A 26,630-nucleotide genomic window follows, 5' to 3' on the forward strand; every position below is an offset into this window, starting at 1 on the left:
TTGTCATACCCAAAGCACACCTTGACCCTGGAACACTAATCTGTACCAATATTATGGGAAAAAAATTTCTTCCTTTCCTCCAGCTTTGACCATTCCCAAGATTGTTAGGAGCACTTCAGTATCTCACTGTTGAGATCACAACAGCTTTTCTATCAAGAACTTGAGCCAGAGCCCAATCCAATTCAGATTAAACAAAGTCCATTATCAAACAGAAAAACAGAAAGGAAACTTTCTGGAGGGAAAGTGCCTGACCATTAGTACACATGAACCCAGACAGGAGTGTTCTAAAGGGGAACTCAACAAACCCACTTGGGCTGCCCTAGGAGGGGCATTGCTTTGGCCCTGCAGAGCTGATGCACATCAAATGACAGCTTCTTGTCCAGCCCTCTTCCTGTTTGGTTCAGAGAAACAGAGGCAATATATCACAAACCTCAGTTTAGAGGGCTGTTTTTCTACCAGTTTGACCAGTTCTGTCAGTGACAGAACTGAGTAAATTATTCCAGCTGATCCAATATATTTAGTCCCTCTCTGCTTATGAAAAATTCATCTGCAAGTTGAGATTTACTGATTTTTTTTTTTTTCAAAAAAAGGGATATGATAAAAAACCCCAACAAACCCCAAACCAACAAAGCACTGCAGCCTGATCTAAAAGAATCCTCAATATTAAGTAAATTAGCCATGAAGCACAGACCTGAGTGGTTTAATGAGTTTTATCTTAAATGTTTTGCTTCCTGACTGGATTTGCAAGCATGTTGTAGTTTATCTAGTTTTAACCTGCTTTACTTGCTAAGAGAGCAAAAATGATCTGCACATGCTCTTCTTTTACAGCCTGTTTAGTGATACTGGGACCAAATATTATTTCTGACGGTGGCTAGATTCTGCTTCTCTATTACTCTATGTGTCATTAATCAAGGTCTTAAAACATAATTCTGTAAAGTTTTTAGGGATATCATTTTTATAATTTTTAAATACCAAGAATAATTGCTTTCTCGCAATTCTTCTAATTTTTATTCCTCCTAGTTATAACATATTACACTTTCTCTTCCATATACAACTTGCTTTTTTTTTGTATTTATGTAAGCCAATCCACATATTTGTCAAATATATTTCTTTTACAAAAGACAGACTGACAACATCTCTTTTCCATTTCCCTTTTTCACTCTCTCAGCTATATTTTTTCCAAGTATATGCTGTCACACAAATATATTTCAATATAACACACCTTCACTGGTCATTTTTAAAGCCATCAGACACTACCTGCTCTACAGGTTCAGTTGAGCTTTCACCTGGTGCACTCATGGCAGCCACCAGGAATACTGTGTAAGTTCACTATTCTGTGGAATTCCACTGAAAAGGGAAAACAACTATTGGAACCTGACCAGAAGGAACTAAGCAGTCTCCATATTCATACACAGAGTATTTCCAAGGGGTGGTGGTCACAAAACCAGCATACTTAAGATTTAGAAAACGAAGATACAACTCCATGCAGTTGGGAACTCATATGCACATTTTTACAAATACCTACTGAATTTCATAGGCGAAATGTTACTTAGACTGTTGACTAAAGATAAAACACCTTTGCTTCCCAGCATTTTAAGAAACAAGCCAAAATGGCAAATCAAGAGGCTTTTAAGAGATTGCCCAGATACTTTTTTGACTCCTGCAGAGGTCTTTATTTCAGACTTCTAGACTGAAGCGTTCCCCACCCTTCACTCCCAGCTCACTGTAGTGTTTATATCGCTGTGTGCAAATGGAACAAGTACACATAATTACACCAAAATTCTCTTAGCTGAAAAATGGTGCTCAAGGTCTTTGAGTTCATCTGATTCCTTTCCAACAGCACCATTTCATTCCCAACACACATCACAGTCCCACACACAGAGCACTGGAAGCAAGGGGTGCATCAGCAACGCTGGTGGTGTGAACAAAGGGACCCGTGGCTGTTGTGCTGCTCTGGTGCCCTCACATCCTGCTGCACACTCACAAAACTCAATTACCACTTCTAGGAACAGCATGGAAGAACCACCCAGAGTATCACTGGCCATCAGAGTGCCCCTCTGTCTCTCTGCAGGTCCATTAAAAAGAGCCGTTTTAATTGCAGAAGTTAAAAACCAGCCAGGACAGAGCTCTCTAGACAGAAAAAGGTGAAGTAAAACAATGAATAGGCATTGAAGGGACAGCACAGAAAAGTCTCTCCTGGTTTCTCTACGTCCTGCTAGCACCATCCCTGCATCCTTGCATGCACCCACTGGATAATAAATAAGAGGGTAGGAGAATGAGAAGAAGTATATTGGTCTCATCCTAATTGGGTGAAATTCATCCAACGGCACAAGCCAAGGACAAGGAGACACAAAACATGTCTTTCAATGCAAAAGCCAGGTGCCTGTGCTTGTAAATTAGGGATTGAAATGAAACTGTAATTGCCAACATGAGCAATGAATTTGACCTCAGTATTCAATTCTACATTCAGCTGTTTGGTGAGTCTGTCAGTGATTCACACATAATGAAAGAAAAACAAATGACACGAGTCAAACTGAAACAATCACAAGAAAATTTTTCTGGAAAGAACATGAAACATTTGCAGTCAGTTCCTATAAAGGTAATTAATACTCTCAAAACTCAATTTGTGTCTTGTTTATGGCATAACCAAAATGTGACAATCTCTCACTAATGATTCATAAAGGTTTTGGTGTAGTAATATCTTGGCATGATTAAACTCTAATAAGCACTGTACGTTAATGCATTTATTAATCAATATATTGATTAAATTACTGTTTAAGTTCAGATTTAAAATTTTATCTTTGAAAATCAAAGCAGACACTTCCAGTCATGCAGATGATGGCTACACGTGTTTTTTTATTACATACAGCAAGATTTCCAGTTTCAAAATGCAAACAAGAACCTCTGTGAACAATTTTATTCTGATTGGTTCCATCACAAAAGGCTGTAACAGGACAGTACAGTCACAGTGGAAATGCCCATTTGGAGGTTTTGTCAGGATTAGGGACTAAGGTGGTTTTTGTAAGAGCTATTGAACACTGACAGAAGCACTGAGGTATTGGAAAGCTGTCAGTACATTCCCTTTAGCTCTCAGCAGCACATGTCACTTCGAAGCAGCAATTTTTTTGTCCAAAGCTCCAGTTTAACACGTGATAAACCTCTCAATTATGTTTTACATCTGTAGTAACATCATAAAGAAAACACAGTAAATGTCTGACTGATCAAAACCTACAGACACCTTTTTATAATGGAAAATTCTCTTTTTAATTAAAGACCTTACACATGACACATACTTCTTTATCAAAAAAAGCAAAGACACTTTTCCAGTGCCTAAATCTAAACTCTCATGTTTATCCACGATCTACATTCATCTTCTGAAATAAAACAGCTACAACCCCAATCGAAGAGCAATCCACCTTTTGAGGCCTTCTAGGTTTCAGCATCATCTTTGAGTCAGTGCTGACTAGTTTTCCTGGGAAAGTGGTACAAAGCAGATAGGTGGAGATGGGGGATTGTTCATTCGGGGACAACAAAAGTGAATTAACTGTAACATCTTCCTTCTCTTCAATAGCCAAGGAACATTTTACCAAGAGTAAGAAAGACTAAATTATTTCACTGCCTAGTTACACATCATTAAATTAATCTGACTCTTCTGTGCTGTCAGAACTGCAGCCAGCTGCTCCCAACAAGTCTCTGTAAACAGGACTGAGAAATAAATACAAGATCATAAAACTTGTTTTTATCTCCCCAATACTGTGAACACCTACACTTCATTGAACAAACTCAATTTTAAATGCTATCAAATCAGTAGCTCTTTTTTCCCTAGCCATTGAAAGCTCAGAATTCTTAATTTCTTGAGTCCTAAGGGACTTTTTTTTAAGTTAAAAATGGTATGGATCTAAATTGAACTCCAGAAGCTGATCTTTACTACATATCTATCTGTGCACTTGCATTAAAACATCTCAGAAATTAGGAACCAGAGGAACTCCAATACTGAGAAAATACTTTGGAAAAAATGGTTACATTTTCTACTCACAGTGCTTATCCTGATAAACTCATACCACTTCTGTTTAACTTCATGAAGAAAATGTATTTTGTTTTGGTTTTTAAATAAAAAGTTATCTGATTTCACCTATCAGCTCAACAAATGCTCATTTTGTTGCCTTACTTTCATTAAAGGAATAAGTTTCAGGGAATAAAAATTATGCCACATTTCCACACATGCAAAAGTTCCAAGACATGTAATTCAAATCTTAATTATTTTTTCCCATATAAACCAGTCATAGGATTTGCAAAGAAAAGAAATTTTTCCCCTTTCATATTCAGAATATTGAAGCAAAATCCACATAAAAACATCAAATAAAGGTTATCTGTAAGCTAAAATACAAGTCTCGTAAAGAAAATTTAGTGTGGTATGCCCTAGCTTTTTGTTGACATTTGAATTCACTGTTTTCATACAGACTCTCAAGAATTGTGCTGTACCCTAAATCACAGACATTAAATTCTAATTCTAACATTTTTTCTCTCACACACTGCCATCATTACTAACATAAAACATTGAAGTAAAAATTTCTTTGTGGATAATACAAAGCCAGCAAGTGCATTGGTGTAGGTTTAAAAATAATTATCATTTGGCTTAACAGTTGAAAAAGTTATCTTTTAAGTCATGTTTTCATTTATTTTGTCTTGAATTTGGCAGAGCTTAGACCCATACAAATATACTGGCATGATTAGTTTTACTGTTTAGACTGTTCACATAAAGGCAAACACCTCATCATCAGCATGACAGTGTGTTTGAGATCTTCTGGAACACACAGGAAGAAATCCTAATTTCATTGAGGCCAGAGAAAGCTGTCCAGGAGCTTCACCTATTAAACATCCTCTGCATATTGTGAACTCTCTAACTAAGCAAATACACCCAAATCTCGGGGGAAGATGATCAATACATCTCAACAGTAACTGACTTTTACCTGTGGACTCTCTTTTTTTTTTTTTTTTGTAGTTCAAAACCTTTCATATTAAAATGTGTTTCAGTTTAAAAAAATATATAAAAATATATGTCTATATATGCATGTGCATATATATATATACATATATATATACACACACACACAGATATATATAAATCTGTCTTGTCCGTTCATTATCATTTCCCACAAGCCTCTCAGACTTTGGTACAAGACAGATCTTGAACTACTACTAATCACTAGTTCTTTTCATTAATCAAAGTTTCTAATCACAACTCTTCTATCATACTCCATTACAGGCATACAAAGTTATTCCTTTTATTAATCTCAAAGTATGTCCTTCATTTATTCCTTCTGTCATTCCTGGGCAGAAGATGAATGACTTATTAATTTCTGATGATTTCTAACTTATCTTCCATAAATTTCTGATAAAAAGCTATTTTTAAATTTTATACACATGCAAAACCCCCCCAGCAGTAACTGCTCAAAGCTACACTGGGAACTGTCCCTGAAAGTCAGGAGCAAAGCAGCTTCCAAGGCCTGCAGACATTTCAGGGGTGGCTGCATTAGGAAAACCTCTGGCTAGAGAGCTGTACAAACTTCAGCAATGCAGTGGAGTGCACTGCTGCAAACAGTTCTTCCAAAAGAACACAAAGCAAGCAATTCAAGTTACTCTTTTACATCTACACCAACCACCTCGTTTGCTGACTTCACAGGAAAAACAGCCACAGTTTTACCCTCCAAAACATCTTTACAACACTTTATCAACTTCATAGGGACCATTTCACCTTCACAAATAATAAAAGCAACTTTATTTTTAAAAGAACCATACTTAATGAACTATAAAACACACCTGACAAGCTCTGAAACCCACTACAGAAGAGTAGTACTAGGTCATATTCCAAAGTACCTGATCAGCTGTGACAGGACCTCTCTGGTCACTACTGGATGACAAAATATAACCCAAAAGTAGAGCATGCAGTGTGTACAGATGCCTAAAGGCTCACAGTGTAAAGTGCACTCTCCTGTTCATTTTAGCTTCACTTCATGAGACCTATTTTCCCCTAAATCCTATTTCACCCAATAAAGCCATTTTCCAGTTGCCACTACTCTCCTGATAATGCAAAAAGAAAAAAAAAGATTGACTTGGAGGTTAGTGAGAGGCTTCCTGTGAAAACAGAGAACCTGCCCCTGTGTTCTGTGATCATGGAACCATTGTTTCTCTCAGAACCGAGGGCTGAGGGAGGAGGAAGGTGGGCTGTGCTCAGCCCCGTCCCCACGGTGTGGTTGAGCTGTGGAGGTTCAGTGGCTGCACTCAGAGAGACTCAGTGTGACCGTCTGTGCTGCTTCCCCACAGCTGCCCAGGGGTCAAGGGTGGGTGGGAAAGGAATGGGTAGCAAAGACACCACAACCTGCAAAGTCTGAGCTGTGCTGAGTGATTATCTTGCATCATGAAATGCCAGCAAAGCAAGCCTGACCTCTGGACAAGACAAGGAGATTAAGGAAAAGGAAAAATGACTAAGGGAAATTCTCCCTCTGATTTAATGAGGTATGTGGAGGAGAAAATATTGTGAACCACAGGCAATAACTCTCCTATCACTCAAAATAAATATCTACAGCTCAGATGTCAATGAAGGTTTTCCAAAAAAACAATTACTCAAAACCTCTTGTTAGAGGAAGACCAGAAAGAATTAAACCATCTTTCTTGTTTTTCAGAGATGCTCTAAGTGGAAAACATGATGATTATATGATGAGCTGTCACTCGGCTACAACCCACTCAGTTCTATTACTGCTTGCTACAGCTACTTCAACATTCAGCCAGCTCAGTTACCTTTTATATTCATCACATGCAGAAACTCTCAAATGCCCCTTACGACACAGGGCAAACCTTGCCCTCAGAGTCCAAACTGATTTGATCTCTTTTTGCTTTATTGCAATTTAGGACTGAATTGTGAAAAAGAGTAGGAACCCTGTTTCCATATCCTTTGGATTCCTGCACCACACACATTTTTCTCTGCCCTTCCTTTTGCTTTCTAGAAGACTGAGGTTACAGGGTACAGTGCACCATTTGCATATCAAAAGCAGCAGCACTTTACATAAAAATGAAAAGCAGGCACTTTTCTGGTTTCTGTGACTAAGAGCTCAAGATTTCCTTCCTCTGAATCTGTAACTGCAAAGTCAGGTGTTACTCAGTTCACCAAGACTGGTTCAGATAAATATCTTAAAAGTGAAGAAGCTCCCCCACTACCCAGTGTTACCTGATATGTATTTGCCAGAGACATTTTCTTTCCAGACACTCTTCTGGAGCAGTTAAAGACCTCACTGTCTTACCTGAAAGAACATAAGACAAACATGCAGTCAAGTTCAAAGATCACAAAGAAACGATTCTTATGTATCTCAAGTTATATTCTCATTGCCTGAGAATGCTGAATGGCACTACCTTGGGGTATTTCAATGTCTTTTTTCAGCTGGCCACCACAGTTTCAGATGTGTCAGATTTTGTTATTTAAAATAAGCAGGATGACTTTCTGCTCTACTTTACACAATCTAACAAAAGGACATATATACAGAACCCTGTCCAGGTTACTGTAACTTCATGCTGAGGTAGGAGCCTTGCCCTCAGTTTCTACATGGAGGTGCCTTTTCTGAAGCAGAATGCCCAAGCCTGGTGTTAAGGTACACACAAGCTGTTAGTGCAGGAGAGGGAGCACACCAGGAACTCTGAGCTACCTTATGACCTTTGCCAAGCCCCAAGAGGCTCAGCCTTCACACCATAATACTGCACCCACTGTGCTCATCAGGAGGCAGAAGGGATTCAAGCACAAGCTGTTGCTGAAGTTCAACGTGCCCCAAGTGTACCACACCTACCTTTTACACCCTCGAGGCATCAGATCAACCACCATTAACCTAAAACCACCATCCACCCTCCAGAAAGCAGACAGGCAAATGAATACATAAATACAACGATATTTATAGTTCTGTTTCTGAGAAAGACCCTTCCTGCCCCTTAGTAGTGGTCTGTAGTGCCGCGGATGAGGCTAAAGGTACAAGCTGTTGTACCCCTGGGAGGCACAGTACCTGCCCATCTCTACATTGCTCCCCTGCCCTTTTTGCTGGTGGTCACAGACATCAGGGAGGTAAGTGCAAAAAGGCTTTAGAAGGGGTAAAAGAGGGATGCAACCACATCCCTTCTCCCCTATAACATGACTGTGATATGTGACATCAATTTTAATGACTTCCCTGCCTAGAAACGTACCTGGCCACCCACACACCCAGACAGAGCAGAGAGGTGGGAACAGCAAAATGAATGACTCAGAAACACCAGCTGTTTACCACAGTGTCTCACTACTCCAACAGCAGTGGGTAGTGTTTGAGCTGTCCTTGACCTGCCAAATCCCTCTTCAACTACTTCCCACCATTAGAAATGCTGATGTGTTTCCAAGTCCTACCATGAATGCATTACCAATTGCATTAGAAAGATCTATCTGCTTCAGACAGTTTAAAAGAAAAATAGGTAGCAGACAATTCTTATGCTCAGGAGAATCATGGAATATTGGCAGTACAGAGGATTACACACTCCATTGACCTGTGCCAGCCAATCAAGGTGGTTTATCATTCATGACTATATGTCTTCAATGAGAGTCAGATCATTTGAAGAAATTGCACTGGATCAGAAACAAGAACCAGTTTTTAAAGTCAGGCTGTCTGAACAAACTTCCTTCCATTTTCCATCTATTTTTCACTTAATAAAGCACACAATGCAATGGCAAGCTCATGAAACACAACACAAATGTGTTTATGAGTGCATTGGTATTTGCACAGGAATCTTCATGTTAATCCACTTTCCTTTTCAAATAAATTTTCTCAGATTCTCAAACACATTTCTGTACCAATGCTCTGTGCCTTGCACAAAGCCAATAGTAATTCCACCACCATGTTAGTACAGAGAAGGAACAGAAGAGTGGCTGCACACAAGACACTACTGTCATCACTCTCTGTAAGCCTTTTAGGATTGCCAATCATCTGAAATGCTGTGTCCTTTTATTGCACTTTGAGTGGCCAAAGGGCCACTCAAACCTCCTCGAACTGTAAGTTGGCCTTGGCTGCTGAAGTCTTATATCTTACGGAGAATAAATTGTTTTCTCTTTAATGACTGCCAAAGCAGACACTGAATTTGTTAAGTATTTGGAGAAAACTGCACCCATCTTCCTACAAGGACTTGTTTTTATGGGTTCTAGATCTGTGCTGATTCTTCCAAGACACTGAAAAGCCAATCCTACACAGGAGGTGTTCAAGAACCTGGGTTCCCCAGGGGCTGACTGGACTTGTTTGGTTGGAAATAAGTGTGAGAAAAGCAGCCGTTTCAGTACAGGTAGTACTCTCTGGCAGTCCACACCAAAGAGGAACGAAGGAAAAGGATCTTTCTATTAAACTTCATGAACTGGTAAGAGATGAAAGGCACACAGAACATAAGTAAATACTGACATCTGACCACTGTGATCTAAAGATAACCACTGACAGGTTCACAGGGATAATCACATTCAAACCAAGGCTGACTGGATACTCATGTGAGCATTTTTCACTGCTCTATTTCTTATGTGGAACATGGAGAAGAAACTTAAAATTCCCCATGTCAACAGCATACACATTTTGGGGGGGAACAAAAAAATAAAATCACAATTCAGCTGTCGAAACTATCTTTTATATCCAGCATCATCTTCAGCCCAATCCTGCCTTTCTTCCTGTCTGATGTATTCAGAGGTTGTTGCTGGAGTCACTTCCTCTTGCCTGTCCTGTTTAACAAATGTAATTCAAGAGAATAAAATCCACTATTTCTGCAATAGCAGGAAGGCACATAGTGAACTGTGGAATACCAAATCTACCAATTCACTTTATTCAGTGGATACAAATTTTACCCATAATACTTCTCTGTAACTGACTGACACCAAAACAGAACAAATAATTCAGTAATCACACCTGCACCCGGAACAGTCTGTCTTGTTCAGGACTGAGGTCATCCAGAGAGGGGAGTTTGCAGTGCAGCTGCTGCACTTTACATAAACACAGAGCTTCCATGGAAATTTGAATGCTTGCTTCTCACCCCTCCTGCCCTTTTTTTTTTTTTAATATAATTTTCCTATATATTTTGGAAAACTGTAAATTTTGTGGGCAGCTGTGGGTTTTTTCTATTTTGAGAATTAAATACATCTCAAAATTATTTCCTATTGTAAACAACAGAGCTGTCTGATGATTTTAGCATGATATTAACAGAAAGTTGTTAACTATTTTTATAGCATAAGAAACCATTTTTAACTGCCTAACCTTACTTTTTAAAAGTAGGTAAGACAGAGTTTTAAAGGAGAAATGCCTAGCAATCCAGATTAAGTGTGCCAAACTGATGTTTTATGCTTACATGTGTACAGACTTTCAGTGGCAGAATAACCCAGCGTGCACTCACTTCTCACAATGCTCAGTTACTCCAAAAATGACCCTCCTCCTCCACATCTGTCATTATGCTAAACAAATAGCTCATAATAAGGGAATTGTTACTGTCATTTCTCATGTGCTAAACCTATATTCTCTTCACAACACTCCTAAGGGTTCACTTTTATTAAGAGCATTATGCAGTGTACACCTTCTCAGCACTTGCCAAAACCACATTCTAAATATTTCTCAAACCATGCTGGTGAAGTTTGAATGCACAGGATAACCCAAGTCACGTTGACAGCTACCATGTAACAGAGACAGCCAAAAAATGGTGCAATACCAATACATGTTCAGTAAACCCCAAGATAACTTAATTATAATATCTATATGTTCATGTTTCATTGACCTACATCCAAACAGATTCAAGCTTGTATTTTGCAAATAGATCAGCATGAGTGCATCTTTTTTTACCCATGTTCCTGAAACAAGCCACAAAAGACAAATATCAGATGTTTTGGTGTTGGCCAGTCTAGGTGTTCTAGCTGAGCCACAGTCCCCCACTGAAGCCAGCTGGGAATCCCACTTCAACAAGCATTCTTAGTGGGACCCATTCAAATTCTCATACAGGCTGGCAGAATAAGCAGGAAGTTCAACAACAAAAAAAGGAAATATATTTGCACATTTCAATGCATTAATATAATGCAAGACTTCCATTCTTCTTTATTCAAGTTCCTGTGTATATGTAAAAGAGGATGAAGAAGTAAAATTTTCCATTTCAACTACGGATTGTGCTAGAAACAGCATCAAAAGAGGAAAATGTGTCTCTGCCAGTCCAGCTGAATGTCATCTAGTCAACTGTTATAAAAGGTACTTACTGAAATGAGTGGCACAATCACCATTTCTTCAATTACAAAGAATCCTCTCTGAAGGTAAAAAAATGCAACATGATTGTTTTGCACTATTACTGAGTGTGCTTGCATCAAAGCTGGTGGTGCAAAGAGGAGAGCAAAGCCAATTTCATGAACTGATGTAATCAAGCCCAGCATCTCTCTGGGGTTTTTTGTTCCTGTGGCCATGATGACATCAGCCCACTCTGCCTATTCAGTAGTGCAGGGCAATGACAGCTCTTCACCTCTGCTCACACACTTCTCCCTTCTTTTCCTCCTCTTTTATTGTGTCAGGATTTACAAGCAGGAGGACTCCACTTTCTTAAGTCCTATTTCAGTGGGACACAACACAACACTTGCCTCAAATTTGTCTCTCCTTGCTCTCAGTGTTTCCAGCTATGGCACACAACATCAAAACTTGACTTCAAGTGGAAAGAAGGGGAAAGAGAAATCCCAGGAATTGAACTAAGCACATCTAACCACGGTAAAGTAGGTCAAGGATTTCCACACTGGAACCCACACTGTTCAAGAAACAGCTGTACTTCAGTGGAGCAGATACTTATCCATGCACAGGCTGGCCTGAGGGATTATGGAGCTGCTTGTGTGCCCAGCTGGTGCTGCAGCCCCAGACACCCACGCTGCAGTTCCACGAGGTCCCCCCAGCATCCCAGTCTGCTCCCACAGCTCCACATGTGTTTCAAAGGCTCCCACCAACCCAGGCAAGTAACTCTGCTTTTCTGTATCAGGTTCTCTGCCTGTAAAGCCAGAGTAATTACCCTAAACTTAAAAAGAACTTACTGAAGAGAAGTTGATTCACTTTTGGTTGACATAATCTAGCCCTGGAATTCCCCATCTAATTCCTTCCCTCATCTGAGACACAACATCTAGGCCAGAATACACTAAAGAAAACACATTAACACATGGAAAATATTGTAAAGCTTAGTGACAAATGTGATCTGTTACTGAGACTACCAGTACACACAGAGTACATTTTGTGAGTTTTCCTGCTAAGAGATTCCTTGGGTCTGCTCTGCTGTACAGGACACAAACATACCTCTGCACAGTAGCTGGTATCAAAACTGTTCCAAAGGGAAAAAAAACCCCACCAGCAAAAATATCTACCATCAAATCAACCAACCTATCAACCAAACAATCCCCCCATCTCTACTTCTTTCTCAATGTCTTAAACTATTAGGAGAAATGAATAAAGAGAAAATAGCATACTCACATTTCTAGATTAATTTTTTTAAGCTTTTGCACTGTATTATATCTTTTTCAAGGTTTAAAGAAGGCAACATTACGGAGCACCTAGGCTACAATGAAAGTAACCTTGCCACAGACAGAAAAAATTAAATGTCATGCTAGGTAGCTATGCACATCAGATTACCACAGATTTCTTCTAACCCCCTTCGTATATTCAGCTGAAGTCAGATAAATAATTTCCATATTTGCCATTATAAATGTAGACAATAACAAAAATATGATTCTCTGTAGCTGAATTGCCTCCTTCAATCCCTAGAACTGATGAATTTTATTTGCCAACTGTCCTTCCCATTAGTAAAAAGTAGCACAATCCCCCCACATCTGCTATGATTTTTGAGCAGCTTACCAAGTAACACAAAAAGAAATGAACAAACATCTTCCTAACTAGAAGTCAAATGCACTGGAATAAAGGTATTATAAATGTAAAAAACTACAAGTGTGTTTTTATGGACAGAAAGAAAATGTCATGTACGTGTTAAAATGTATTACACGTTTATAGAATTTATATGTAATGTATAGGTATATTATATGTATACTGCATCTATATTATCTATATGTCTGCATATTATGGCTATATTTATACAGATATAAATATACATACTTCTATCTCTAGATATTATAGATTTCTTAACTAACATGACATGTGGGAGAAGCTGTCAATTTTAAACAAAAAACCCTTAGCTCTTCTGTAAGCCATGCACTTAGAGCCTAAAGGATTTATTTAATATTCTTCTTACTTGCAGCTGACAGACATCTGACAACACAGAAATGTAACATTTCATTTAATTTCTCCATAGGCTTATTCCACTGAGCCCCAGATGTTTTAGCAAAAGAAAGAGAAAGATGTTCCACATTTTTGGGGTGGGGGATGGGAAATTTGTTTACAACAAATGTCCCTTGCTTTATTCATTTATACAAAGAAAAAAAGTGTTGATTACCTTGCTTGTCTCTTTTCTTTTTGTCTTCCTTTTTTTTTTTAATGTGTGCTAAGGCACTATATGTGGCAGAAACCAGATGGAAGTTTCTAGAGGACATTCCATGTCATCCTCCTAAACTTATCAACATATCAATTCTTTTCCCTCTGACAGAAAAAATTCAAATTGCTACAGAAGACAGGAATCTCTTTCTAGTTTCATGTCACATGAATTAAGCACCATATAATGAAATGCAACTGGAAAAGATGATAATAATCCCTAAAATGCATTGTAAGGTAACTATGCTCCATGTCATTGCACAAGCCTTCCAGAAGCATTGATTTCATGCCTTTATTTAACCTGTAATAAACTATGAAGAGGTTTTTTCACAGAGCAAGCAGACTGTAACAGAGGTGGGGATGACACAAGGCAAGAGTTTCTAACACAAAGTCACACCTTTCCCAGAGGCTCAGATGAACCTGTCCCATGTCCCTTGGCAGGGTGGGCACAGGTAACAGTGCCAGGTGTCTTGGACTTCATCCCACTCAGGTTTGTTCCTTCCCCAGTCACATTCAAAATGTGTGTAATTTGTGTAATTACTACAGGGGAACATCTACAGAAGCACTTCTGAAGTGCCTGGGACTGTACCAATCAAGTCCTTCAAATAACCAAATACAGCACTTCAGGAAGCTGGTAGAAGTAAAGATCAAAGTGATGCCAAACCAGTGAGAGGTTATGAAAACATGTCATTTAAGGAAGCTCAACTTTCCAACAGAACATCTTGGCCAATAGCAGAAATCTATTGAGACTAAACTGTGATGGTCAGTATTTACTTTAAAGGTATTTAAGCTCTTTTTGCACTTCAGTTTGCATTTAGTCTGAAATGCACAGTGTAAGCAAGACAGCTGGAGAGTGATGAGTTCCGAGTTGTTTAGAAAGAACAGAAAGTGTGATATAAAACCACTATTGCCTGATAACATAGATATTATCATAGTCTAGAGGGAAAAAAAATATTTTTACCCTGACTACAAGTGACTGAATTCTGCTCAAGGACAAAATATTTCCAAAGTTTACCTGGCAGAGTTTCGTCAACACTACCTTTAACTGAGAGAAAAATAATCTTGTACATTAGTTAGAAGACTAACCCTTTATGTTGACAGTTAATGAAGAATCACATATACAGCAACTTAAATATCATTTGTACACCCCAGCAAGATACAGCATCCTTCCAGAAAAGGCAAAGATGTTCCACAGTGATACTGGCAGAGCATCCTTATATATGAATAAAACAAAAATGCATCCAGAGTGCTCAGAGACCAACATTCAATAGAGACACTGTCCTCATGCAGAAGGAAAAACCTGCTCAAGTCCAGAATAGAAACCTAAAACCTCCAATGGAGCAATTGTGTTACTGACTGGAAGGACACTGGGCAGCCCAGGAAAAAAACAGACACAATTTTAGCAGTCAGAAAATATAATGGGGGTTCCAACTGGAAGTGAATTAAGCTCGAGGCTGGAGACAAAACAGGGCAACTGCCCATGAACAGAGTTTCCAGCACTGCAGAGGTACAGGGTTGTTATACCAGACTGCAAAAAAGAGAGGCCATTGCTGTTTTAAGAAAACTTCCATGTAACAACACAGGAACAGTGCCTGGCAAAATGAGCCCTGAGCTTCAACTGGGTACATCTGTGACGTAAATTAATTGGAATATTTCCTGCTGAGACAAAATTGAAACAGGAAAACCCACCCCAAGAGGAGGATGAGATGCCTGATACAGAAGAGGAGAAAATAAAACCTCTTCATTGTCTTTCCCTCTCCCTTTTCAGATACTCCTCTATCAAAGATGTCAAACAGATGATATGCCAGGGCAACGACACAGCAGAGAAGGGATCCCACATCCCAACCTCCTGCTCTGTAACTCTGCCTCACCTGGGCTGAAGGACTGAATCACAGTTCAAGCTTTAAATGGAGCAGAAAAGCTTTTGATACACTATGAAAAACAATAAACTAATTAACACTTGAGCAGACTTCAGGTCCCAAAGTAGATCACTATCAGTCATAGTGTTTACAAAAGTCATAAATAGCTTCAGCAAAGAGCCAGCAGAGATGTACTGTGTGTAGGACAGTCAGATGTTCCTGATGGCTGGTGCTGCTCAGGGCAGACCAAGTATTTCAGAACAAAAAACCAAGAACAGGAATCCCAAATTGTGCACACAGTTTGCATGGTACTTCTCAAGAATCTGTGGAAGTTTTTCCGGATAAAACAGGTTTCTAGATTAACATGTAATTTTCCATCCCTGAAATCACATCCCTGCAATTACTCATGGAACAGGGTAAGAGGAGAAGACTGACTTGGTCCATCTGCTGCCTGCTGCAGTACAGTCCCTTCCCCACCCCCATCATTTCTGGGGAGGTTCTCCAGAAGCTGCTGCACTGGAAATGGAATATGGGAAGAAACCTTCCATTTTGTCTTACATTGCCATTTACAATTTTCCTGAGAGAAAACAAAGCCAGTATTTAGGACAGATGGGACACCAAGTTCTCTGTCTCCTGCACGCGGGATTTATCAGCCATGTGCAGGTGTTCCATTGATGTGTTCCAGCACATCAATGGAACACCTGACCTGAACACATCCAGGGTTTCTGTGCATCTCTAGCTCCAGAGGGACTATGACTCCAACTGAATGTCCCATGGCTTGATTACAGTCACTGCAGGAATTCCCAGGCAATCATCCAAAGGCCTCACAAAGCACCCAGACAAGAACAAGCCTCACAAAACTGTCACACACACAAAGCCATGGGATCCCAGAGGACAATCACTGAAGCAAGACAGAAAGCCCTTCTTAGGTAGAGGCTGAATTTCCTTAGAATTGGTCATCCTGACACTGGACTTCAGGAGGGAAGAACTGTCACTGTAGGGACTTCAAATTCTTCAGAACACAGATGGCAAAATTGGATAAATTATAATGCTGCCTTTATTGGGCTTTAATTTACCTCAAACTTAAAAGCTTTTGTGTATGTTTACCAATGAGCAGAAAATAAAATCAGTTTTCCTACATAGCTTCATCCTTAAATATAAATAATGCAATCCAGTCAATATTCTCCAGATCCCTTGGGAATTCTCACTCCAGACAAATGTTTTTTAGTGCTGAAGCACATATTGACCAATAGTCCAAGACAGAGTGAATTTCCTGTTCAGATTATCTCCATAAAAACATTTCTTAACCACAGGAAGGCAATTTTTGATGGAGAAGAAGAAACCCTGCCATCTTCCCTAAGGAATTTGTTGTATAGATTAGCTTATGGGTGTACATCTGCGTACCACAGACCTTGTGAATACTGCCAGTGTCACAGTAAAAGAAAATTTGGCTTCTATAATTGCATGTTGCATGGGACTTGGGGTCCTGATCGACAGGAGGCTGAACATGAGCCAGCAGTGTGCCCAGGTGGCCAAGAAGGCCAATGGATCCTGGCCTGCATCAGGAACAGTGTGGCCAGCAGGAGCAGGGAAGTGATCCTTCCCCTGTACTCTGCATTGGTGAGGCCACACCTTGAGTATTGTGTTCAGCTCTGGGCCCCTCAGCTCAGGAAGGATATTGAGGTGCTGGAGCGGGTCCAGAGAAGAGCAACGAGGCTGGGGAAGGGACTGGAGCACAAGTCCTATGGGGAGAGGCTGAGGGAGCTGGGGCTGTTTAGTCTGGAGAAGAGGAGGCTCAGAGGTGACCTCATCACTCTCTTCAACTCCCTGAAGGGAGGTTATAGCCAGGCGGGGGTTGGTCTCTTCTCCCGGGCAACCAACAATAGGACAAGGGGACATGGGCTCAAGCTCTGCCAGGGGAGGTTTAGGTTGGATGTTAGGAAGAAATTCTTTACAGAGAGGGTTATCAGGCATTGGAACGGCCTACCCAGAGAGGTGGTGGATTCACCATCCCTGGAGGTTTTTAAAAAGAGATTGGACGTGGCCCTGAGTGCCATGATATAGTAACTGGAGTTGGATCAAGTGTTGGACTTGATAATCTTGGAGGTCTTTTCCAACCCAATCTATTCTATGATTCTATGATATGTTCCATCTGAGACATCAGAAAGAAAGCATAATTTCAATTCTATGATCTGCTTATAGGGACAAAACAAACATTATAAATAATATCAGACAAACAAAGGCATCAAACCACCGACTCCCTCTGCTGAGCCCTGAACAGAGGGGTGTTACCTTCGGAACAACCACTGAAGAGATGTCTGGGGAGAAACTTAAACTGCAGTCAGTCCTTCTCTAGAATATATGAATGTCTCCAGATGACCAGAAACAAACTTTTGAAGTCTAACCTGAAACAAGATTTTTGCTGAATTTGTGTGAATACTCACAGACCAGAGCAGCTGTCTAAGCAAGGCCTCTACAATCCACCCCAGTACATGCCCCTTTTCCTTGTTTTATCCACATTTAGCATCTCAGTTTGCTTTCCTAAAACAAGTAAAGGTTTTCAAATTATTTCCAGACATGAAATAGCAGAGAACTGTCTGGCAGCTCCCTGCAGGCTGAATGAACACAGATACAAAGAGTGATAACACAGAGACTGCTACTCGGAGAAGGCCAGGATTTACTCCATTAGCAGTCCTGTCCCCCATGGACTATTCCAACTGCACAGCCAGCTGAGCCAAACAGAACAGCCTGCAGACAAATTCTACCTGAGCAGTGCTTCTCTTGACCTTGCAGGCACTTGGGAGACCCAGTGAGGGCTGTGAGCACTCACATCCACAAATACTGCAGTGCTACCTGACTGGGACAGGTCATGGGGAGCAAATTACTGAAAACTGCAGATCAGATAATGCAAAATTCAGCTGGCTGCTTGTAAGAACACAGGATTTCCCGTGGAAGAGTCCTGCAGGAGAAAGGCTTCCAGCAATGGCCATCATTGAACCCTTGAACTAGTTTAGACAATTGGATAATTAGCATAATGTAAGTACTTTACACATAGCTAGATATACAGTAATACATTCTCTACATTTTTATATTATTCTCTCAAATTTTCTGTCTAGGTTCCTTAAATTCAGTTTAAAACAATATTTAGTTATTGCAACATATTTAAGGGCTAATACCTTCTCAAATGAAGAAAAGGTCAAAAGCTAGTCTAGGATCACCTGATGCTGTTCCATGGACCAGAAAAACACCAACAGCTCCTGTTTGCTGCTCAGAGTTAACTGGAATTTTCCCCTATTACTGTATCTGTGCAGTGTGCCAGTGGACAGATGGCAGCAAGGTACAAAACACGTAGTGGACACAGATGAGTTGCAGCGAGAGGGAACTTGGATATTTTTCCACTGTATCCAGATTCATGTCAAGAATTCAGGAACAAACCATGAGCTCTTGGAAAATGCAAGTATATGTATAAGGATATATAAATGTATGTATTAGTATATTCCCATACACTTTTATAAGCTAATTTTTTTAATGCACAGAAGGGGAAAGGATTTTCCTTCAGTAGCAGCTGTAACTGCCCATATTGAACAAGGAAGGTGAAACACATTTATACAGTGCTGTGCACACGTGAAGAAAAGAAGAAAAGGGGCCAACAATTACCAGAGATGAGCACAAAAACAGCCTGTACTACGTCCTGCAAGAGTCTTACAGTGGCCACAGGCTTGTATTCAGATGCAGTGCCCTGAAAGACAGCGCCTCATGATTTACAGCATGTACCAATTCATCACATAAGAGACTCCCTCTGAAAAGAACATCCACCAATTTCCTGATTCATCCAATTAGGCACCCTGAATGATGGATACACTGAGAAAGCTTTGGTCTTAATTTTTTCACTAAATGCAATGACCACAGGAATATTAAATGTCCAGAAAACAGCAAAAGTGGTTTTTTTCAGTTGTCAAGATCTGCACTGGAAAAAAAAATAAACTGAAATTTTTACTGTTTCTTCAACTGGACATCTAAAAAGAGATAACAGAAAGGTGTTTACTGGTGTTTGGTTTTTTTCTTCCCCTCTTCTGTCACTGCATTTTTCTTAAAATTGAGTCATTTCTGTAATTTGAGATGTAAAAATGTAATTGTTTTAGGAAAGTTATTAATAAAAGGTTCCTGACAGTTTTGTAATGAATGAAGGGGAAAAATTAGACAAGATGTTTTTCAAATCAGAGTTTCAACTAGTTAAATTTGTCCTGGGTACATTATCATTTAAAAAAACCTATTATTTTATCCTCATAAACCCAGGAAAGTGGTGGAGTCACCACCCTTGGAAGGAATCAATAAGTGAGTTGAAGTGGTGCTTAACATGGTTAAGTGAGCATGGTGGTGTTTGGTCAAAGGTTGGACTTGGTAATATTGGAGGTATTTTCCAACACTAATGACTCTATGATTGTATTCACTTAAGCTACATAATTGATTTTAAGAAGACAATCAGCACTCATTTAAAAACTTCAGCTGATGGAAAACCCATCAAATTCCAGGTGGTTAATTAGACTTGCAACTGAAAATTCGGTAAACTTGCTTCCAGTCTGCTTTATCTACCTCCAGTTTCCAAGTCACAGATCCTATTATACCATCCCTATGCTTAGAAATATATTCCTACTATCATAAGTCTTTTTCTCTGTTCTAGTAATTTTAGACAACAATTAGATCTCCTCTTATCCTTTTTTTTTTTTAATAAATAGTTAATTTTTAGTTTTGCAAAGCTTTTCTTGTAAGCACAGACAGCAGAAACTCATTGTTTCAGCTCTTACCTCACACAGACGCAGATCACTGCTCCTACAGCACTGAAAACCTGCTTTCAAACAATAAATCGTAAGAGATTTAACTTTAGGTTTTAACCCCCCCCCTTTTACAGCAGTGTAGCTGTCCCTTGGTGCTGCAGCAGCCACAGATTGTACCTGACAGTGCAGGATGGGTGGGCACCGAGGACAAGGCCCCTGGCATCACACCTGCCAGGCACTGCCATCCCCCTGCATTCCCCCACCATTTAATGGAGTCACATGTTCCCCTTGCCTGTTTTAACCTGTGGACTGTCAGGCACAGTAAGAGATTATTTTTTTTAAGACATTTTCTTTCTCTGGAAGTAGTTAGTGTATCTCATAAAAAGATAATTTTTTTTCATTCATAAAGGACAGCCCAAAGCCTCTTAGAAAACATTTCAGTTCTAAATACAGAGCCATCCAAACTGCAGGATGGTGCCCCTCACATCCTGCATCATTGTGTGAGTGGGGTGTGAGCCTTCACAGACCTCTGATCTCACATGGACCTTTCCAAAACAAACCTACCAGGTTTGTGAAGGGCCTTCCTATTCAAACCAGTACCAGGCAAAACTTTCAAAGAGTATCTGCAAAGCAGAAACCCATCTGCTGAATTGGAAGAGGAACTGATAAACAGAAAGTTAATCTTCAAAAGCACTGTTTTAAATAGAAAAGAAAAAAATCTTCTGAGGCCACTCTTTTTGGAGATGTCAGAAATGCTCAAGTTATAACTTTAAAATTGAGACCTAATAAGTGACTTTATTACAAAAGACTGCATTGTAATAAGTACACACAAGACACTGAGCTACAAAATTACTTCTTTTATCACTTTCTAATTTCTTAGTCCTTGGATTTCCAACCAAAGTCTTTTGCTAACGTAGCTCTTGAAGTATGAATTTTTGCACTGTTTGCCTATTGTACAAATAAATAAATTGCAGCTTGTCAGACCAACAGAACAGATTTTACTGTGCTGTGTGGATAATGGGGAAGGCCTTTTTCAGTCAGACTGCTGGAAATGTAAGATGAATTTTTATTACCAAGTATGTTCTGAAAATACATAAATTACTTTTCCTTGGAATAAACCTCAAGTTTGTCTTCTTTAGAATGATGTATATAGGAACTACTGATAATAGCAGGTGACCCAACACTGGGGTACAGTTAGCAGGGTTTAATTCCAAAAAAGAATTAAAATGTTCCTTTGCATGGCATCCAGCAGAGAATGAAACAGACCCTAGGGTGGTTTTCCCCTCTCTGAAGTCAAAATGGCAACAATAAAACTCTGCTATATTCTGTTTGTTGTCACAGTTGTATCCTAGCAGGTGTGAACCTTCCATCTCATAAAAACAGCCTCGATAGTTTGTCTACCATTTATTGCAAAGAGGAAGAGAAATGCTGATTCCTTTCACAAAATCTATTTTTCCCTGGCCCCTCTTGTGAAGAATTTGACCCCTCTTTAGATGGGACACTTCAGTGTCAGAGGCAAAGGTCTTGGGACAACTGCACCAGTGCAGCAATACTGACCTTGCAAAGAAAGGCTTTGGCACCCAGATGACCTGAGACAGACAAGAGAGCTCAGCAAGTTACTTGGCTTGCAAATATTCCCAAATGACAAGACCAGAAGGAGGATTTCTCTCCCTGAAGACACTGACCCTGTGTATACACCCAGCAGGGAGTCCCTGTCACAGCCAGTCTGGCCATCCTTTAAAGCATCAGCCTCTTCAGAAAACAAACAAACAACAAACCAAAACCAACCAAACTAAAACCTCACAAAATGAACAACAGCCAACCAAAAAAGTAACTGGTGAAAGCAATTATTCAACTTCAGGTAGAAACACTTTGATCTATCCCACTGATTTGTAAGATCTTGCTGGCTGAAAAAAGAGTGAGAAGCTCAAAACTGCCAGGAAATAAAACAAAACATCACAAGCGAAAAAGGGTCAACAAAATGAAAGGCAGAGCAGCTTCTGCCTCTTCTGCAGAGATCTTTCTGATTCAATGACGTGGATGGGGCAAATAACTGCAACTCTGAGTGATACCACTGACACTGTAGAAGTGATGAGGATTTTTGCAGGTAAGCATCCTTTCAGTAAACTGAGCACTTAAGTTCAACAGGAGTTCTCCAGTGTCTAAATATCAAAATATTTAGTGTCTTGCACTGTATCTGGTAGAATCAGTGGTGTCCCTAACAGTGGACAAAGCTGTCTGGGGAAGCTGCAAAGTCAACTCTTACTAAGCCTGGAGGGAAACTTGGACTTTAGTATTCCAAATTAATTTAATGATCATAGCTCATTAAAGGGATTATGTGAATTCTTTTCCTTTAAATGGCAATAGGACCATGTGACAAATATTCCACAAACAGGGATATATTAATGACTGCAAGGAAAAACAACTCTGTTAAAACTTACCTAAAATAAAGTCCCTCTCCCCAGTGTGTAGACAGGAGATGGTGGGAAATGAATTAACCAGGAGTTAATTCCTATTCTACTCCTTTCCTAGCTACTCAAATACCTAATTTGCTCCATTGTTGAAAACCTTGGAAATATACAGAATTCATTTTTTAAGCCTTTTCTTCCTCAACTTGAGGAAGCAAACATGTCAAATGCTGTTTGGACTTTGATATTCCAAAAAATAACACAGCATGCTACAGCTATGTTCATTGCCATGTTCCAATTCTTCCTGCTTTTTCATTTAGAGTGGTATGAACTGCCAAAATATGTTTCAAGCTTGAAGAGAGGAAAACACCTTCTAAAATTAACAGTAAAATAGCCAGAGAAACAAAGTTGTTGCCTTGGTAAACCAGCAATTCATACAGAATCAGAGAATATATTGTCAGAGGTGTAAATATTACTTGAAGATAAGCTGGTAAACCAAGGTATCAACATAAAGCCCCAAAAGCCTCTTGGCCTTTGTTCAGTCAACCAAATTATTGAGAAGACAGAGTCCTGAGACACAGACAACAAAATAGCAGGGAAGGGGGGATGATGTGGAATTACAAGGAATTTAACAGAAATAACACTATTATTTACAGGGAATCCTTCATCTAATTCCTAGAGAGGAAAACAAATCAAAAAACTTCCTGAAACACAACAGCTATGAAATCAAAGCTACTGCAGTAAGATAAGTATTTTTAATGTAGTAACTTGCTAAATTCGTTTTCCTACTAGAAGATCACATTTTAGAGTCCCCAAAGCTCAGAATTTTCACTTCTGTATTCCATCTCTCTCTGACCACAGCCATACTCAGCTTTTGGAGAGAGACAATCACAAGTGCAGATCCAGACTGGGAAGCTGGATGTGATTTTCAGTGGCAGCTCCCAAACCAAAGCAAGCCCCGTGTCCAGCAGGAGCATCCTGTGCAGCAGCAGCTCTGCACCTCCCTCCAGGAGAAGCAGTTTCTGGGGTTTCTGCCTCAACAGTTATTTGCTTCAATACCTGAAAAAACAGCTCAGCTCATCAATCAAAAGCACATTCTCAGACACCCACAGCAAAACCACCCCCCACACTGTAGGCAAAATGTATGTGTACCAAGAAAAAAATAAAATAACAATTTCTGACAGATGAGCAGCTTTTTAGAAAAAGAGGTCTGTTATCATTTAATTATTCGATTTGTACACCATCTTTAACTCCCCAGTTGCAGATTGCTGTAATACACTAGACTGAAAGTTCAGTAAATTCTCAAACCCCCAGCCTAAGCTGTCATATTACAATATAATTCTTGTTTGAATAATAAAATTAATTTTAAAATTAATTGGATGACATACTAAGAAAGAATTTATTTTCAAAGGTTTTGAAACCTATGGAAAAGGGCATGCTAAAGTATTCAATAATACAAATTTACACTTCTTTATTCAAAGTATGGGTTTTCCACTCTTATGAATACATTTCACAGCTATTTTGGTAGGGCATCCTTTCAGAAAGCTACAGTACCAGGGTTTCCTTTCTTTAGTTGCTTTGATTTAGATATTTTTCCCTGGTGTATCTGTTGAATTCAATTCTCACTTAGCCTTAACTATCAGATTTCATTCTTCAATACACAGAATCTCCTATATCAAAGTTGATTGCCTTTCAGAAGGGCATCTCATCAAACTCACAGCTCTTTCTAAAGTAAAAACACACCAACCAATTAGAAAACCTTATGTTCTCAGGACTTGAAATTCTTTCAGATTGTATAACCTGGCCTATCGAGAAAGATAAACTATTCCAGCCTAGTCTTAATGTATCCAACCAAACCATGAAATATCTAAGAAATGCACTCCATTAACTTTTTTTTATCTTGTCCTAAACAATTTTCTACGTAATCTATTTATTCTGTTATCTGGAGCACAACCCAAACTGGGTATTACCTCTGCCATCTAACAGCTGTAGTCCATTCATGGGATTTCTGAACAGAGAGAAGTATATATTCCTCAGAGAAAGCTATATCCCATCATCTAAGTCAAGCTCCTTTGGACTGTCGAAAATGTAGAAAAGTGAAATACTGTTGACAAAAAAAATATATTCATCAGAGCTATGATAAAAAAAACCAGTGTGAGAGACAGCAGGCTGGAACTTTTAACAACTACTGCTTCTCATGCTCTGGAAGAAATGAAAATTATGCCAGTGATTTAAGGCAAAAAGCAAGCTTTTATCCCTCCTAAACTGCAAGCATGTTTTTTACTGTGTTACTTCTCTAACAGTTGGGGACATGCCCAGAGCCTGTGTCCACCAGGACATGCCCAGGGGCCTGCAGGGATGTGCTGCTGTGCTTTCTCACGCCTGCCCTTTCCTGACACAACTGCTGCTTCATTCTAGGGCCTCCCCCAAGAGAGGGCACATACCTTGAGCTCTGTTTTGTGCCTGAATGACTGTGCAGTTATTGTACAGCTGTTGACATGTATAATTAAAAAAACAACTGTATTAGTAACAGAAATTTCTGAGAGAACTGGGACTGCTGAGCTTGTTTTGTGGCTTTGGAGAGGTGGGGGGTGACAGATTTTGCTGACAGTTGCTCTTGGATAGCATTGAAACATGACACAAAAATGGTGCATGAAATGTATATTAATTTCTCCATGGCACTGGAAAATAACACTACTCTCTTCCCAAATTACACATGAAAAAAAAAAGAACACTTCATGATAGCTGCTTTCTGCAAAGCTCACAGAAATGGCTTCTAGCCCTCACTGTCTGGCCCAAAGCTTAATTCCACTGAGCTGCTGAGAATAAAGGAGAGTGATTAAAGGAATACAGTGTCACTTCAAATACTATTTCTGTGGTACACTGGGAACAATATAATAGATTAGCATCCCTAATGTATTTTGGAACTCCAGTACGTGTCTGCAGCATACCCCAGCCCAGAAATCTGGTTGACAGACTTCACTCTACATTTGTCTATAGTTGGAGGCCACTGGTTTCATATAAAGCTGCATTGATCTGATTTTAATACCTTCCAGTACAGAATGTGCTGGATCTGATTTCCAGTGCTGAACTGCAGTAACAGGTTGAATATGCAATTGTGCTGAGCTATCAGGTAAAACCGAGTATATTAAAGACTATTACGCCTTCCAAAACACAAGGATCTGTCTGTCAGTCTCTCCTCTGTACAGATGTAACAACTTTCTTTTATTTGTAGATGTTTTCTTGATTATGAAATCTAAAAGATTCACTATACATTGTAACTTTTACTTTACAATACAGGCAATTACAGGAAAACATAACACCAAAAATACCCATAATGAGCAACCTTTCTTTGCATAATTTCAACATTTTAGGGAGTATCAGCAATAACATATGTAATATTATAATTTTTATTAACCATGTTCTTTCTGATACCAAAAAAAAAAAAAATAATCTTACTTCTATCATACACTGTTTTGACTTTTACCTCAAATTCCCTTCAGTAGCATCCCCAGTAAGCTGCCCCATCTAGAGATGTTATGGTTCCATTTTACAGCTTGGTTGATTTTTCAAGACTTCAATGGCTTTTATACAGTGTCCCCTCAGACACAGTTGCAGCCCTTTAACCAATTTCCTTCTAAGAGTGGGCAATGGCCATCACACAATAAATCTGTATGTCAGACTTAGATTTCATAAACATGCTGGAAAAAAAGATCATTTCACTTGGGAGAGGAACTTTTTAAATTAAAATAATCAAAACTAATAAATTTGTTTGGTTTGTCTGAACTGAAAGAAAGAATTCCAGTGGCTTTTCAGTTCACTCAAAATGTCCTGTTCATATTCTCTTACCCACTCACCCCACAAGCTTCATCTATTAATCCATTTTCGTAGAACACACAGCAGGGCTAAATGAAGAGATCCACAGTCAGCTCCACCTACAGCAGCCAGTTGTAAATGTCTAATTATAAGGGAAAAAACTTACTGCATTCCATATCTGCTTCATTTTTTTTAATAAAAGAACTGCAACATACACACTTTCTGAAGCAAAATGAGTGAAAAACGAATAAAGCA

At 39.3% G+C, this 26,630-nt stretch overlaps 1 protein-coding gene across 8 annotated transcripts in view; it reads right to left on the reverse strand.

Moving 5' to 3' along the window:
• The window catches only part of OTUD7A (OTU deubiquitinase 7A), a 121,598-nt gene that overhangs the window by 77,719 nt on the left and 17,249 nt on the right, over positions 1–26,630 (reverse strand). For 7 of the 8 annotated variants that reach the window (XM_064668317.1, XM_064668319.1, XM_064668321.1 and 4 more), the window contains one exon: positions 7,226–7,298. The exons of the other annotated variant lie outside the window; for it this stretch is intronic. The gene's annotated coding sequence lies outside the window, so the exon portion shown is untranslated. The remainder of the gene's footprint in view (positions 1–7,225; positions 7,299–26,630) is intronic. 8 annotated transcript variants of the gene reach the window in all.

Source organism: Pseudopipra pipra, chromosome 12 (assembly GCF_036250125.1).
Source record: "Pseudopipra pipra isolate bDixPip1 chromosome 12, bDixPip1.hap1, whole genome shotgun sequence".
In the NCBI taxonomy this organism is placed as follows: Eukaryota; Metazoa; Chordata; class Aves; order Passeriformes; family Pipridae; genus Pseudopipra; species Pseudopipra pipra.